The sequence below is a fragment of the Gopherus flavomarginatus genome, chromosome 8, assembly GCF_025201925.1.
Source record: "Gopherus flavomarginatus isolate rGopFla2 chromosome 8, rGopFla2.mat.asm, whole genome shotgun sequence".
Taxonomy (NCBI): Eukaryota; Metazoa; Chordata; order Testudines; family Testudinidae; genus Gopherus; species Gopherus flavomarginatus.
The window spans coordinates 88,176,592-88,191,217 of record NC_066624.1 but is presented as its reverse complement, the minus strand read 5'-3'; the positions used below and the strand labels follow the sequence as shown (position 1 = coordinate 88,191,217).

The 14,626-nt window shown below is 42.6% G+C and overlaps 1 protein-coding gene across 4 annotated transcripts in view; it reads right to left on the bottom strand.

The window, feature by feature from the left end:
* The window catches only part of P2RY1 (purinergic receptor P2Y1), a 1,183,293-nt gene extending 1,181,777 nt beyond the window's left edge, over window positions 1–1,516 (bottom strand). For all 4 annotated transcript variants that reach the window (XR_007776036.1, XR_007776035.1, XM_050966071.1 and 1 more), the window contains exon 1: window positions 96–1,516. The gene's annotated coding sequence lies outside the window, so the exon portion shown is untranslated. The remainder of the gene's footprint in view (window positions 1–95) is intronic.
* Window positions 1,517–14,626: the final 13,110 nt, after the last annotated feature.

Sequence of the window (14,626 nt, the reverse complement as noted above, 5' to 3'; positions counted from 1 at the left end):
GCGCGCCGGGGCAGGGCGAAGCAGCGGCCAACTTGCCCCGAGCGCCCGGGTCGCTCCCCGCCCCGGGCACCGCAGCGCTCGCTGGGCTACCCTACCTTCCCGGCAGCTCAGCGGGTCCGCGCCTCGGGGATCCGGCCCCCGCCCTGCCGCCGCCTGCTCGGCCGCTCCGGAAGGCAGGAGAAGGGGCGCCCGGGGGGCGGCATGTGCCTCTCCCTCCCCGCGCCGCCTGGGAGCGCAGGTCCCGCCGTGCCACCCTGAAGACTCGCCGCGGCGCTGCTCCGCACTAGGCGAGGGCGGAGGGAGCGGGAGGCGGGAGCGGGCTGAGGAGCAGAGTTCAGCCTCCTTAGGTGGTGGCAGAGCCGGGAGTGGCCGCCACCCACTCAGCCCCAGCCCAATCGCCGGCTCCGCTCCAAGCCCGGGAACTGGGGACGGAGCGCAGCACGCAGCAGCGGCTCCGGGAGAAGCTGCTTTCTCACGGGCGCGTGTTAGCTCCGCTCCACCTACCCTCCCTGCTGACACCCAGAGCGCTTTTCGGGGCTGCGAGACTGGGGAGAGCAGGGAAGGAGCCAGCAGTTATGGTTAGTTTCCTTGGACAGCTGGCTGGAGCTTTCCGACGTGGGAAGGGAGCGCACCAGCCGCCTAGCGAAGTTCCTGACACCGGGAGAGTTGTTCTGCTACAAACAGCAGCCATCCCTACAGATACAGAGCCGCACATAGACGGAACCCCCGCGCAGTCACCTCTGCAGAGATAGTTACACGCAGAGACACCGCCCCCCCACCTCATCTTTACTAACATCTACGTTAATAGTAAACCGCATTTTTGGCATGAACATGTGTCATTTTATCACAGCTCTATTTAATGCGATTACACACATGCATAACTTCAGCCATAGACAGACTGACACACACGATAACACCCTCACAGGCACTGACAGGTAGATCACTGACACCCATTCACACACACTAATGCTCATTTACGTACCCATAGCACAGAACTACTCACACAGGTGGGAACAAAACACCCTCTCTCAGGAGGCAGATGTAGAGAGAACATATGCAGACAACGGCTCCCTGTTAAACAAATGGGGTTTGTTTGTTTTTTTGGTCCTTTAGATTTGACTTTGTTCATGCCTTGGTTTGGCAGTCAAGGAAAGATTCAGATTCATTCTTACTAGATCTGTGACTCTTCTAAGACTCGGAGACTTCTAAAAATCTCTTTATTCATCTTAAAAGATTTGTGATTTTTGTCTTCAGTGAAACTTTTGAAGTATTAGTCTACAATGGAAATGCCTGGAAAAAAATAATTTACAGGTACCGACTGTAAACAAAACACAGTATCAGCAGTCCTGGAAGTAAATGGTATATTGGTCTCTAGTTTAACTTTGTGCAGCAAACACTTAATTTACTTTTCCAAAGTATTTTCTAGGTCAGAATGTTATTTTGTTTCCTTAACAAAACAGAATGAACTGGTTTCAGCCATTTGGTTTCTTTCTCCTGTGTTAGTAAACTGTGTGATGTGATACATACTACAGTCACATCCCTGCTAACTTGAAATACAGCCATAGTTTAGCACTATTACTGTTTCTTGCATTATTTATGTATACAATTTTCAAACGTGAAAGTCTCTCTACATTACATAACTAATTTATTGGGAAAGTTTAGTAGGGAAACCGTCCAAATGCTCTATGTCTCCAGGAATACACAAATTAATGCAGAGAGGTATTTTAAATTGATCACCTATTAGGACAAGTCACACAAAAATATAGTTTTAAGCAATGTTTTGTTTCTCAATGATAGAACTTTTTGCTTTTTATACATTTTGGTGGGTTGTTTTGTTTTTTATTATTATTATTATTATTATTTTGGTTTCTCTTTTGCAACATTTCAGTAGCTACAGATTTACTACATTAAAGCTTTCCCCTCCCCTCCATTTTATCCCAAATAAGGGAACATCTAAATAGTATATACCATAAAAATATAGTCTCATCTTACAAAATAGTTCATTGGTGTCCTCTCATTTAAAACGTTAGCAAAAATCCCTTCATAACCACAGTGTTCCCACAAGAGAACCTACCCACAATATTATAATATATATTTATACATATAAAAACCACCATGCTGGTTTAGGAATGAGATTACTGCTTTCATAAGAGGATAAAATAAACTGTTCAATCTTGTAGTTGAACAAAGACTTGGATTGTTGCTTTAGGGGGAAAACAATGCAATGCTATTAGCATGCTAAAAGTCTTTTAAAATTGCCTATTTATTGTTTTACTATTAGTGATTTCATTAGTCACATTAGTGATAAATGTTTTGTAATAAATATCAATCTATCTAGCACTGTAAATTTACACAGCATTTTAGTGGTTAGAGTCAGTTATAGTTTAGTTAGGTAGATGCCATGCAAGCCTTCCTGCACACATCAACCAAAACAGATGTCATGCCTGACAACAATTTCCCTCTTTTCAAGTCTAGATCAAACTGTGAATCATACCAAACAGTTGTAGTTTAGTAATATCAGCAAATATACTGTGAGAACTAAAATCCATTGTCATGTGTTACCTAAGCAGCATTTAAGTTCCGAATTCTAAAGGTGAAAGGCATTAACTGTGCATTAACTCAGTGTCCCGTAACCCCCAATTAAAAGAAAATGTTTTAAAAATTCTTACCCATAACTGAAATACTATAAGGGCTTCAGCTATGCTCTGAGCCTGCATCACTGACAAACTGCCAGTGTAATGAATAGTCTTGAAGACTGAAATACATCAACATTTTATTTAATAAATTAAAAAAAACCTAAATATAATGGAATTGAAGTACATATACTGGAAATACAATTATTAACAGTGTATCAATAACAATATAAAGAAATTCATGTACAACAATCATCCTTTCTGCCCATAGTTAGAGGTAATCAAAGGGATGTGAGGCTCAAATCCTGACCCCACTGAAGCCAGTCACAAAACTCCATTGACTTCAATAGGGCCATGAGTTCATCCCAAGTATGTAAGAGGAAGAAAAGTGTATGTAGTAATATTCCTTAAGAAAACATGGAAGCTACTATTTATAAACAATGAGTGTTTGAGATTCTATGCACCAAATTAATCTTTAATATGACTTTAGAGATTATTAAGGTATTAGGCTCTGCTTCCCCTAAAACACAAGTGGCTTCTTTTCACGGCATCATCCCATTTGTTAACTGTAAAAATTACTGTGGAATTTCCCATAGACTGTGGTGTTAGACATATTAAAATTTGTATTATGGGAGCGCTTAGAGATTCCTACTTACATTGGAGCTCCATTGTGCTGGGCATTGTCCAACCACACCGTAAGAGACAGTCCCCTACCTCAATGAGCTTATGGCCTAAGCCTACAAGACAGGCAGAAAAGGAAAGTGCAAGGACATGATTCAGCATTACTGTCAATGGAAACCTGCTTCGTACCTTTTGCCACCTCTATGGAGGATATGTCATGATCACAAGCTGAGGGAGTAATGGGTCCTGGGGTTGCTGTATTGCCAGGGAGGACTGAAAGAGGCTAGCAGTACAGATGGATAATGGGGACTTTGGATAAACATCCAGAAGTCTTATCAGGATAGAAGGCCCTGTGATCCTCCATCCTAAATAAAGGGACCATTGGCCAAACAGGCTCTAGCTATAGTTGTCTTCTCAGAGAAGGCCACTTTGAGCAGTTCAGGGGATGGTGGGAGACTAATTCTTACACTATGCACCCTAAGGGGAAGATGAGAGGCTTTTCCCTCTCCTTCCAGGATCTTTGAGAGCAATTCCCCTTCTCTCTCCAGGATGAGCAGTGGCTTATGACTTCCCACTCTCTTGCTCCCACATACTTCTCTTGCCCCTGGAATCTTTCCATTTTTCTTATGACTGAATTTATCCTATTTCTGTCTTGCCTCATTTTCTCTCCATTTAGTCTCTCCTTTTTTCCCCACTCCTTTCATTCTGACTTCTCTTTTTATGCAGATGTCAGAGCTTGATGTCCAGATTCCATAACCCGAGGAGAGCCTCTGTACCAAAGGAGGCTAGGCATATTAACTTCCCCATGCACATGTCAGGTTGGGCACTCTTCCACCACATGAGTTATTGTCTGCAATGCTGCCCCATAGTCGCAGCGTGGGGAAGAAGCCAGGCCAAGTCAGTGCATTGTTGTGGCAATTCTGGCTGAGCCATAGGGTAGCCTGTTGAGCCTGGTGCAGGATCTGTGATCAAGTGAAAAAAGAAGCAGGTGCAGTGATGGACATCTGCATTTACCTAGTGTGTTAGACTCTTTCCCAATGCTTCCCCTCTGTAAGGAGGTAGTTTTCAGCTCCCTGGCAGCATTGATCACCTGTGCATAATAAAGGGCCAGTAGCATTTTTGTCCAGGAGTGCGTAAGCTGCCATAATAAAAGAAGTGTCGAGAAATCAGCTGTGGTGTCACACCCCAGTCCACAGGAGTGGGATTCCTCCTCTGAATATAAGGACCTTTGAATTGGCACTGCATGTTGTTTCCTCTCTGAAAATGGGGCAGTAGTCTGCTGGAGATATAATAGGTTGGTTTCATTTGTCACAGCTCTCCAGGGAGACGTAATAGTAATGGCATCCCTTTGAAGGTCTGATGAAGCTATGGGCACTAGCACACACAGACTGGAGGTTGGGGTATAATTCAAGCAGGCTCTAATAGTATGACTGGCCACGTTCAATGCGACGTCAACAACCTGAGTGTAGTGGCTGACACACACACACACACACACACACACACACACACTGCAGAGCAGTGTTCAGCTGGAGCAAATACCAGGGTCCATACAAATGTATGAAAGACAGAGGGGTCGTCTCCCCAGGAAGTTCCTGATACAAAAACTATCTCCATTTTCAAGCGTTCCGAAGCAAGTCTACTGCAGTCACCTGGCACCCCTCCCCCAATCACTATGAAAAAGCAAAGTTAGAGTAGACAAAATGCAAAATCTGAGCTCAAGTTCTCCACTCTGACTACTTGTGTCTATCATTCTTTCACAGGAAAGAGTCTTCTATGCTTCAGCTTCTATCTCTGTCCCTGTCTCTCACAGTCTGTCATTGCTTCTCATTCTGACACCTTTTGTGTCTCTGTCCAGTTTGAGAGTTGGGCTGGTGCCCATAATATGGCTGTGCTGAGCAGGAGCAGATTTGGGCAGGGAGGATGCTTCTGCTGTAGTGCAGGATAGATAGGCCTGTGATTGACTGCTTCTTGTCTTTTCAGCTGTGCTCTTCTTCGTGCATCAGCTATGAGCTGCCGGGGAAAGTGGCGTACTCCAGATAGCTGCCTCTATTAGTGGGAGGACAATTTTATTTGTTACCAGCCTGAAAAGCAAGCATTCAGGTCAGGATTTGAAAGCCTGGGAGAGTTCTTGACAAAACAGGGTGAAAATGAATATATTATTATTAATAATAATAAAAATGTTATTTGTAAAGCATGCACTCCTCTTCCCAGCAAAAAAAGTGCTCGAGGTACAGAACAGCAATCATAAAACAACTTAAATAAACAGAAGACTCCAAACTTGACAAAATTACAAACAATAAAGCCACATCAATGGCAGTAATTTAAAAATTCCTCTGGAAACAATATGTTTTTAGGGACAGATGAAATGAGCTGGATTCAGGAGGCAGCCTGAGGGGGAGTGAGGAAACAACAAAAGCTCAATTGCTTACCAACTTTAAGTGTGATGGCAGGACTCCCTAAGCACCAAGTGAGCGCAAAATCCATAGGTGAAGGCTCCAACAGGAGGTCTTGAGTACATCCTTGAATAGGAACCGCCTCAGATTTATAAACCATTAAAGCTAATTTAAACTAAATCCTCGACTTAATGGGCAGCCAAACAAAGAGCACAAAGTGGGCTGAATATGATTCAAATTGCTCTAACCCATGAGCAATCGACACATTTGGCTCAGCCTCACGATAATCCAGCAAAGAGGAAATTACAGTAATCAAGACTTGAGATCATTAAGGCACATGTTGCCATCACCAGTATGTCTGGAGATGAATAAGGGTGCAACCTATGCAAATTGCACAGCTGAAAACCACATTTCTAAAACCAGCTCCAGTGCATGGCTTTCCATGGACAGGGCATGCTCAACGATGCCACAATTTTTAGCTTGATTCAGTGACCTCCACATGAGTTCCCTCAAATAGAGGAGATATAAAAGAGGAGCGAGTTATCTGATAAAAATGATCCCTGTCCAATAACACCACTTCTATCTTCCCAGAGGCAGGACAGAAAGCTCTGACAGGATAAACATGTGTGTATTGTTTTATGAATTAAGTATATTATCAGGTTTGTTATTCATTTATAATGAGTTTGTGTCATCTATACTGATAGGAATAGAGCCTAGTCAAATAACGGAAAAGCAAATTGTGAAAATTGTGTCAATTTTTATCTTATTTGTCTAATCAAAATTTCTGTTTATGAACAAAGTTTTGAAATTTGAAAAAAAATCAACCTGTTGTAGTTAAGAGTTTCTATTGTACATGCATTTGTATTAGCTATATAAATGTAATAGTGTTCATGGCTGGATTTACTCAGCGGGAATTTTGGCTGAGTAAAGAATGTAGGATCAGATCCCATAAATGCTCATGCAAAGAAGTGAAAACAAAAGATTTTAGGAAAAGAACATAACCTGAATTACTCCAACTCACTCCCCAGAGCCATCATTACTCATTCTCTACATTTACAATTTTGAATGCATATATTGGTTATGTGTCCGCTATTTGGTGATGCTGTTTCATGTAAATTTAACTGTCATTCCTTTTTGTAATTCAGCTATAACATTTTGCAAAGCAGCAGTTTCAGATACAGCCATAGAGCAATTCATACAGTTAGGAAACTTGCTTTCCATTTTCAAAAGAAAGAGCTATTTCTTAATGTTATTGTGCTTTTGTGGCCTATCCAGCCCCTTGGGACCCAGTCGGATTACTTGCAATCCTCCCAACACTACCACAGAGTGGCAGTGGCCTCTTGAGCCATGACTGGATTGTTGCCTGATCTTTAGGGGTTAATGTTATTGTATCTGATATGCATTATAGACCCTCCAGTTATCTGATCACAAGATAATAAGGTTCTTGTCCCAGAATCAGGCTACACAGAGTCAGGTAAGAACCCTTGGGATGTATGGCAAGGACACTCACATGGAGTTAAAAATACAGCCTTAGAGACTTATTAGCATAAGCAGAAAAGTTATTGAAATTCCAAACCCCAGAATTAGAAGGAAATAATACCATTCTGGAGTTACATGTGGTGTTTTCTATAAAAGCTTCCTAGATTAACATTCACACGCCCTTCCTTGAGAACCTGACGGTAAGAGACAGAGGACCAGCCTTGCCTCTGGCATGCCAAAAGAATCCAATGGCCTCAATGCTCGAGTTGAAGGTGGAAAAAGCTAGGAAAAGCTAAGCTAAGCTAAGCTATACCCTCATGGTGGTTTGCCCCTCTTAGAGGGCCTGAGCACTATATGCCCAACCTTCCATGTCCAAATCTAATTTAATCATCTTCATAATTTTGGGATGCACTTTATAGGCTGGCATATTGATAATATATTCATACATATTAATGACAATTAGCTCATTCTCAAACGTGTTATTTCTGGCCTGAACTGGTTTTGTTACTTCCATGTTCTTTTTGGTATACCTTGTGATTACTGTTAAGGCTTAGGTAAACAAAATTTAAAGGGTAACTATTATCCCATGTATCTATACCAAATGTCACAAGCATACTTGACTATGTATGCTTACTTGCTTTAGCTCATCATACATGATATGGACCTATAGGTTCCTTGTGTTACTGCCAAACATAATAAAATACTCTAGTACAAAGCTACAAATCCAATATAATAAAACAAACAAATCAATGATATCGAGCATGATATAACATAGCAAACCAGCAAGCAGGCTAGCCCTATGGGCTACAGGATACCCCTCCTGGCCTAATGCACCCACTTCAAAGGGTGATGGTGGTAAGCACACTACTGCACTCAGCAGCCAAGCTCCATCCTGCTGCACCTGCAAACAGCCTCTGTGTGTTGCCTTGCAGAGCTGGGCTTTGCACCACACAGGGAATGCATGTCTCATATATGGATGCTAACCTCTTGCATGTTGGAATCAAACTGCTTCAGCTGCCAGAGGGCCCCTTACATTCAACTAAGCAAGAAATGGATGTGTCACTTCTTGACTAATTATGAAAGATTGCTGCACTATTGTGATTTCATACGCTGATGGCAACTCTGTATTTTGTGGATTTTGTCAATAATTTTTTCCTATTTCAGAGCATGATCATAAAATGTGCTAGATTATGACCCATTTCTCCACACCTCTATCATATATCTTAATCATTCTATGTATTCAGAGCTGAGTAGGCTTCTCATCCAAAAAGTTTTATTTGCTATAGTTTGAATTCATTCCAGTTTTGTTTCTTGATGCTTTGTCTGCAAAAAATCAAAGGATTTTTTACCACTCATTTCCATTAGAAAAAACATGCAGTTTTTCTCCCACCTGGCCTTTCACAGCTGAATTGATTCAACTGCATGATAAATCCCTAACAAAGAAAAATGCACATTAGACATCAAATGGAAATTCTCAGGCAGTCCAATCACTGATAAACTATAGCAGAGTATGTGGGTTGTGTGCAGAAGGAATGATTTAGACAATCTCATTAGTTCATATCTTTTGTTTTCAATTATCAAGGAGATTAAAGGTATATTAGGATTTGAAAGTATATTAGTATGAAAGACAGGGCAAAAAAACCCAGACTTTAGTCTCATCAGTCGTTATTACAACCCACTTGCTGTAGCAAAGATGTTGCATCCCATAAGACTTTATGGAAATATTCTTATGAATATATATGACATAACTGGAATATGTTTTATGCTACATATGCCATGTAACATATCTCTGTAAAGGTTATGATCTACTGACTCTATCCCTCCTATTTGCATACATGTTATCATTTTGTATTCAAAATTATGGATATTGGCTGTGTACTTGCTTGATTTCTAAGTAGCCTTAGTAAAGCATTTGGTCAACTTCTTGAGAAAGAATGTGCAAGTTAAGTGCCCAGTCAAGAAACACTTAACGGACAATGGAAGGCTCCAATCCATGTAAGAAGTCTACTTGAAGACGTTCAAGGTAGCATGTGAACAATGGCTGCTGCCTGTAGAAACTGAGTCATGCATGGACATGTGACTTGCCCATGTTTCTCCAAAACTCCATCTTGGAGCTGGATTTTGCATAGGAGAGAGGAGGGGGTCTCCACCCACAAGGGAAAGTCTATTTAAGCCCTTGGGAAACCCCTCCATTTTGTCTTCAGCTGGCTCAAGAGATAGCCTCTCCACCCCAAAGGATACCTAAAAGAAACTGGGACAGAAAGACAGTAACTGCAGTGGGTGTGAGTGATTGCTGGACCCAGACTAGGAGGAGATTAGTCTCTAACAGGAAGCTTATTGGAACACCTCTGAGGGTGAGGTTTTATCTGCATTCAGTTTTCTTACTGTATTAGGCATAGACTTGCGTGTTTTATTTTATTTTGTTTGGTAATTTACTTTGTTTTCTCTGTTATCACTTGGAACCACTCAAATCCTAGTCTCTGTATTTAATAAAATCACTTTTTACTTATTAATTAACTCAGAGTAAGTATTAATCCCGGAGGGGTGAGGATGAACAGCTGTGCATATCTCTCTATCAGTGTTACAGAGGGTGACCAATCTATGAGTTTACCATATATAAGCTTTATATAGGGTAAAACACATTTATTTGGGGTTTGGACCCCATTGGGAGTTGGGCATCTGAGTGTTAAAGACAGGAACACTTCTTAAGCTGCTTTCAGTTAAGCTTGCAGTTTATGGGACGTGGTTCAGACCTGGGTCTGTGTTTATGGCCTGCAGGCATGTCTGGTACAATCAGGCAGGGCTCTGGAGTCCCAACCTGGCAAGGAAAGCACGGGCAGAAATAGTCTTGGCACATCAGTTGGCAGCCCCAAGAGGGTTTCTGTGATCCAACTCATCACAGGAGGGAAAGACTTTCCTCTCACAGAAAGCCCTCTTACTTTGGGTTTGCATGGGGAGCCAGGATTTGGTCCACTGTAAGCATATACAAAAAGTACTGCATAAGATCAGATCTTTGATCCATCTAGTTCAGCATCCTGTCTAACGGAGGCCAGCACTAGATGATCAGAGGAAAGTGCAAAAAATCAATGGAAAATTGTGGAATATTTTCTCAGAGGAAGTTTTTTCCAATAACCTTCATCATTTAGCATGAGAGTTTGTATCCCCTTTCCTTACCTTATTTAACATAACTGGATATTCTGATTATCTAGGTAAGATGCCCCCCTGTCTTCTCTAGGATTTTGTCATGAATTGATTAACTCCAGTTAAGAGACCCCTCCACCACAGAGCAAAGACAAGGCCAGCTGAATATTGAGGACTTGATCCTGTACAACAGAATCAATGGGAACATAATCAGATCCTGAATGAAGCAATGTTGCCTTCACTAGTGCTGAAAGGCAATTCATTCCACATAGTGAAGGTCCTTGTGCAACTCAGGCAAAACACCCACTAATGGAGCAACTGAATGTAAAGCAGAAGTTTTTTTGGTGTTAATCTATTTACCTAATGCTGGAGTCAACCTGTTTGCTGCCACTCTTGCAGCCCTTAAATACGTTGCATGTTCTTGAGTCAAGCCCTCTATGTTCAGTTGCTTTTGAAAAAACATGATGCCAAACGGATTTGGCAAATGAAAGCCAAACAAGATAGTGAGGAGGCCATCCTCCTTTCATTGCCATTACATCAAATATTTCCTTAGTCTTGAGCACTGACCGAGCAAACCTTAACATCAGATGACTGACCAAAAGACAACAGAAAGACCCTTTTCATCAGTCTTGAACATTTCAGGATTAATATTAATTCCCGCTGATGTTATTGGAACCATCTTTGCTAGCTATATTTCCCAAATATTTTCCCTGAATGCTTCAAAAATGTACATTAAGCATCAGTGCGAATGGCTTCTACAAATGCTGCCTAATATTCCTTTTTATCTATTTCTTAGAAGCCAGAATGATTGGTTCTCTTTATCCAAAACATTCCCCCTTCACTGTGCCAAATCTCAACAACCCTTTTGAAAAGAATGCCAGATAAGCCAACTAGCTACAAAAGGATGAATAAGTCAGTCCTTTGACTGAGGTGGGGAAAAAGAAATTCAATGTCATGTTGTTCCTCTACGAACAGAAGTTGTGGGAGAGGGGAGGGAGAGGAAAGCAAAAATACTGTAGACCATATTAGAGCCTGGGACAATTTGCCTTCAGTCTAAGGGTAGGTCTACACTATGGGATTATTCTGATTTTACATAAACCGGTTTTGTAAAACAGATTGTATAAAGTCGAGTGCACACGGCCACACTAAGCACAATAATTCGGCGGTGTGCGTCCATGGTCCGAGGCTAGCGTCGATTTCTGGAGCGTTGCACTATAGGTAGCTATCCCGTAGCTATCCCATAGTTCCCGCAGTCTCCCCCGCCCACTGGAATTCTGGGTTGAGACCCCAATGCCTGATGGTGCAAAAACAGTGTTGCAGGTCATTCTGGGTAAACGTCATCACTCATTCCTTCCTCCGTGAAAGCAATGGCAGACAATCATTTCGCACCTTTTTCCCCTGGATTGCCCTGGCAGATGCCATAGCATGGCAACCGTGGAGCCTGTTTAGCTTTTTTTTCTTTACTGTCACCGTATGTCTACTGGATGCCACTGACAGAGGCGGTACTGCAGTGCTACACAGCAGCATTCATTTGCCTTTGCAAGATAGCAGAGATGGTTATCAGTCGTTCTGTACCGTCTGCTGTGCCATTGTAAATTGACGATGAGATGACGGTTATCAGTCGTTCTATACCATCTGCTGCTGTCATGGGTGCCTCTGGCTGAGGTCAGCCCGAGGTGCAAAGACAAAAATGGGAATGACTCCCCGAGTCAATCCCTCCTTTATGGTATCTAAAAATAGAGTCAGTCCTGCCTAGAATACGGGGCAAATGTACCAGAGAACCAGAGAGCACAGCCGCTCCGTGTCAGATCCCCCAGAAATGATGAGCTACATGCCATTCTAGGGGGTGCCCCTGCAACAACCCCACCCATTGCTTCCCTGCTCCCCCAACCCTCCTGGGCTACCATTGCAGTGTCCCCCCATTTGTGTGATGAAGTAATAAAGAATGCAGGAATAAGAAACACTGACTTGTTAGTGAGATAAAATGAGGGGGAGGCAGCCTCCAGCTGCTATGATAGTCCAGGCAGGACATTAAACGGTGGCGGGGAGAGGAGCCCAGCATCCCGCTGCTATGATAGTCCAGGCAGTACAGAATCTTTTCTTTACACATGAAAGAGAGGGGGCTGATGGAGCTCAGCCCCCAGTTGCTATGATGAAGACGGTTACCAGCCATTCTGTACCATTGAATGGGAATGACCGGGAGTCATTTCTGTTTTTACCCAGGCGCCCCCAGCCGACCTCACCTGAGGCCAGCCAGGTGCACTCACGGGCTGATGACAAGGACGGTTACCAGTCCTACTGCACTGTACCGTTGCCACCGGGGAAGGGAGAAGAGAGGATGCTGCTGTTCATTGCCCCAGCACCGTGTTTACCAGCAGCATGCATTAGACATACGGTGACATTGAAAAAAGTCAACAAAGGATTTTTTTCCCTTTTCTTTCACAGGTGGGGAGGGGGAGTAAATTGACGAGCTATTCCCTGAACTACCCCGGACAATGTGTTTGACTCTACAGGCATTGGGAGCTCAGCCAAGAATGCAAATGCTTTTCAGAGACTGCGGGGACTGTGGGATAGCTGGAGTCCTCAGGACTCCCTCCCTCCCTCCATGAGCGTCCATTTGATTCTTTGGCTTTCCATTATGCTTGTCATGCAGCACTGTGCTGTGGACTCTCTATCATAGTCTGGAGATTTTTTTAAAATGCTTTGGCATTTCGTCTTCTGGAACGGAGCTCTGATAGAACAGATTTGTCTCCCCATACAGCGATCAGATCCAGTATCTCCCATACGATCCATGCTGGAGCTCTTTTTGGATTTGGGATTGCATCGCCACCCATGCTGATCAGAGCTCCACGCTGGGCAAACAGGAAATGAAATTCAAAAGTTCAAGGGGCTTTTCCTGTCTACCTGGCCACTGCATCCGAGTTCAAATTGCTGTCCAGAGTGGTCACAATGGGGCACTGTGGGATACCGCCCGGAGTCCAATACCGTCGATTTGCGGCCACACTAACCCTAATCCGATATGGTAATACAGATTTCAGCGCTACTCCTCTTGTCGGGGAGGAGTACAGAAACCGGTTTAAAGAGCCCTTTATATCAATATAAAGGGCCTCGTTCTGTGGACGGGGGAAGCGTTAAATCGATTTAATGCTGCTAAAATCGGTTTAAACGCGTAGTGTAGACCAGGCCTATAAGGCTTAACAAAATTTCCAGAGTTCGGGATTGCTCCTCTACTGCTCTGAGTCACAGGGAATAATTGATCAGAATAATTTACCATGTCTGTTTCACACACTCCATTAGTCACATGTTGAAAGTGAGTCTCAGTTGAGATGCCATCCTGCTCACCTTTAATAACAGCATGTGGTTATAAAGTGCTCTTGTCTGGCTGTCTTGAAGTTTGACTGATTTCTATTCTACTTCTCAAGTTCTTGTTTCTCATTGCCTTTTTTCCGACCTCTCTAGAGTGCACTCACTGTTCCTGTAGATTTGAACAGTCATATTTATATTCTTTGTAGCTGATGACTCAATGTACTGTGGATGACAAACTGTTACGTTATCAAGGAGAACACGAACTAATATACTAGGCTAAAGTATTGAAAACCCCTTTTCTCATCTAAGCAAAAGACTGCTGGCAACAGAAGAAATGTGTATACAGTATATATTTTTTGAATCCTTGAACCCATATGATATTTTACTGTCTTTAAAACAAATTCTGCATGGGTTAATTAGACATAAAGGTGATCAGTTCATTTCACTCTTGAAAGAGGAGAAGCTCTAGGGAAGTTTGGCAGCATCCTACTCTAAGTGTTTCTTCTGTTTTGGAAGAAAAAAATGGTACAATGTGGCGCATCCATAACACAACATTGTTTCATGTATCATTATTAACTTGGCAGAGTGGTGTGATGTCAACAGAATTATACAATTTTAACCCCCAATCATATGTATGTCGGTGGAAATATTTGGCTCTCGTTGACTGCGTTTTGAGATGGCTCGTTGCTATCAGAATATGGGTTGTGGTGGTCTTTGTTACTGTCCAATGTGAAATATGTGGTACAAGTGCATGATCAACAATTCTTAACACTATAAAATGTTGCAAAATAATCACTTTTCAAGGGTTCAAAAATTCTTGAGCGAGGGAAACTTTCAAACTATAGCTGGGAGTGTCTTGCCTGTAGGAGAAGGTGGTATTATAAATCCAAAATGACTTCCCAATAGAGAGGTTTTGTTCAGATGTCAGCCAAGAGAGACGATGGCTTTTGAAAGGCTTGACTGAGGCATTGACACACATTAGAGTTTCCTTGACTAGTCAACCAAGCAAATAGGGAGGAAATGGCAAAGTTTTCATGTCCACAGAATTCAGTA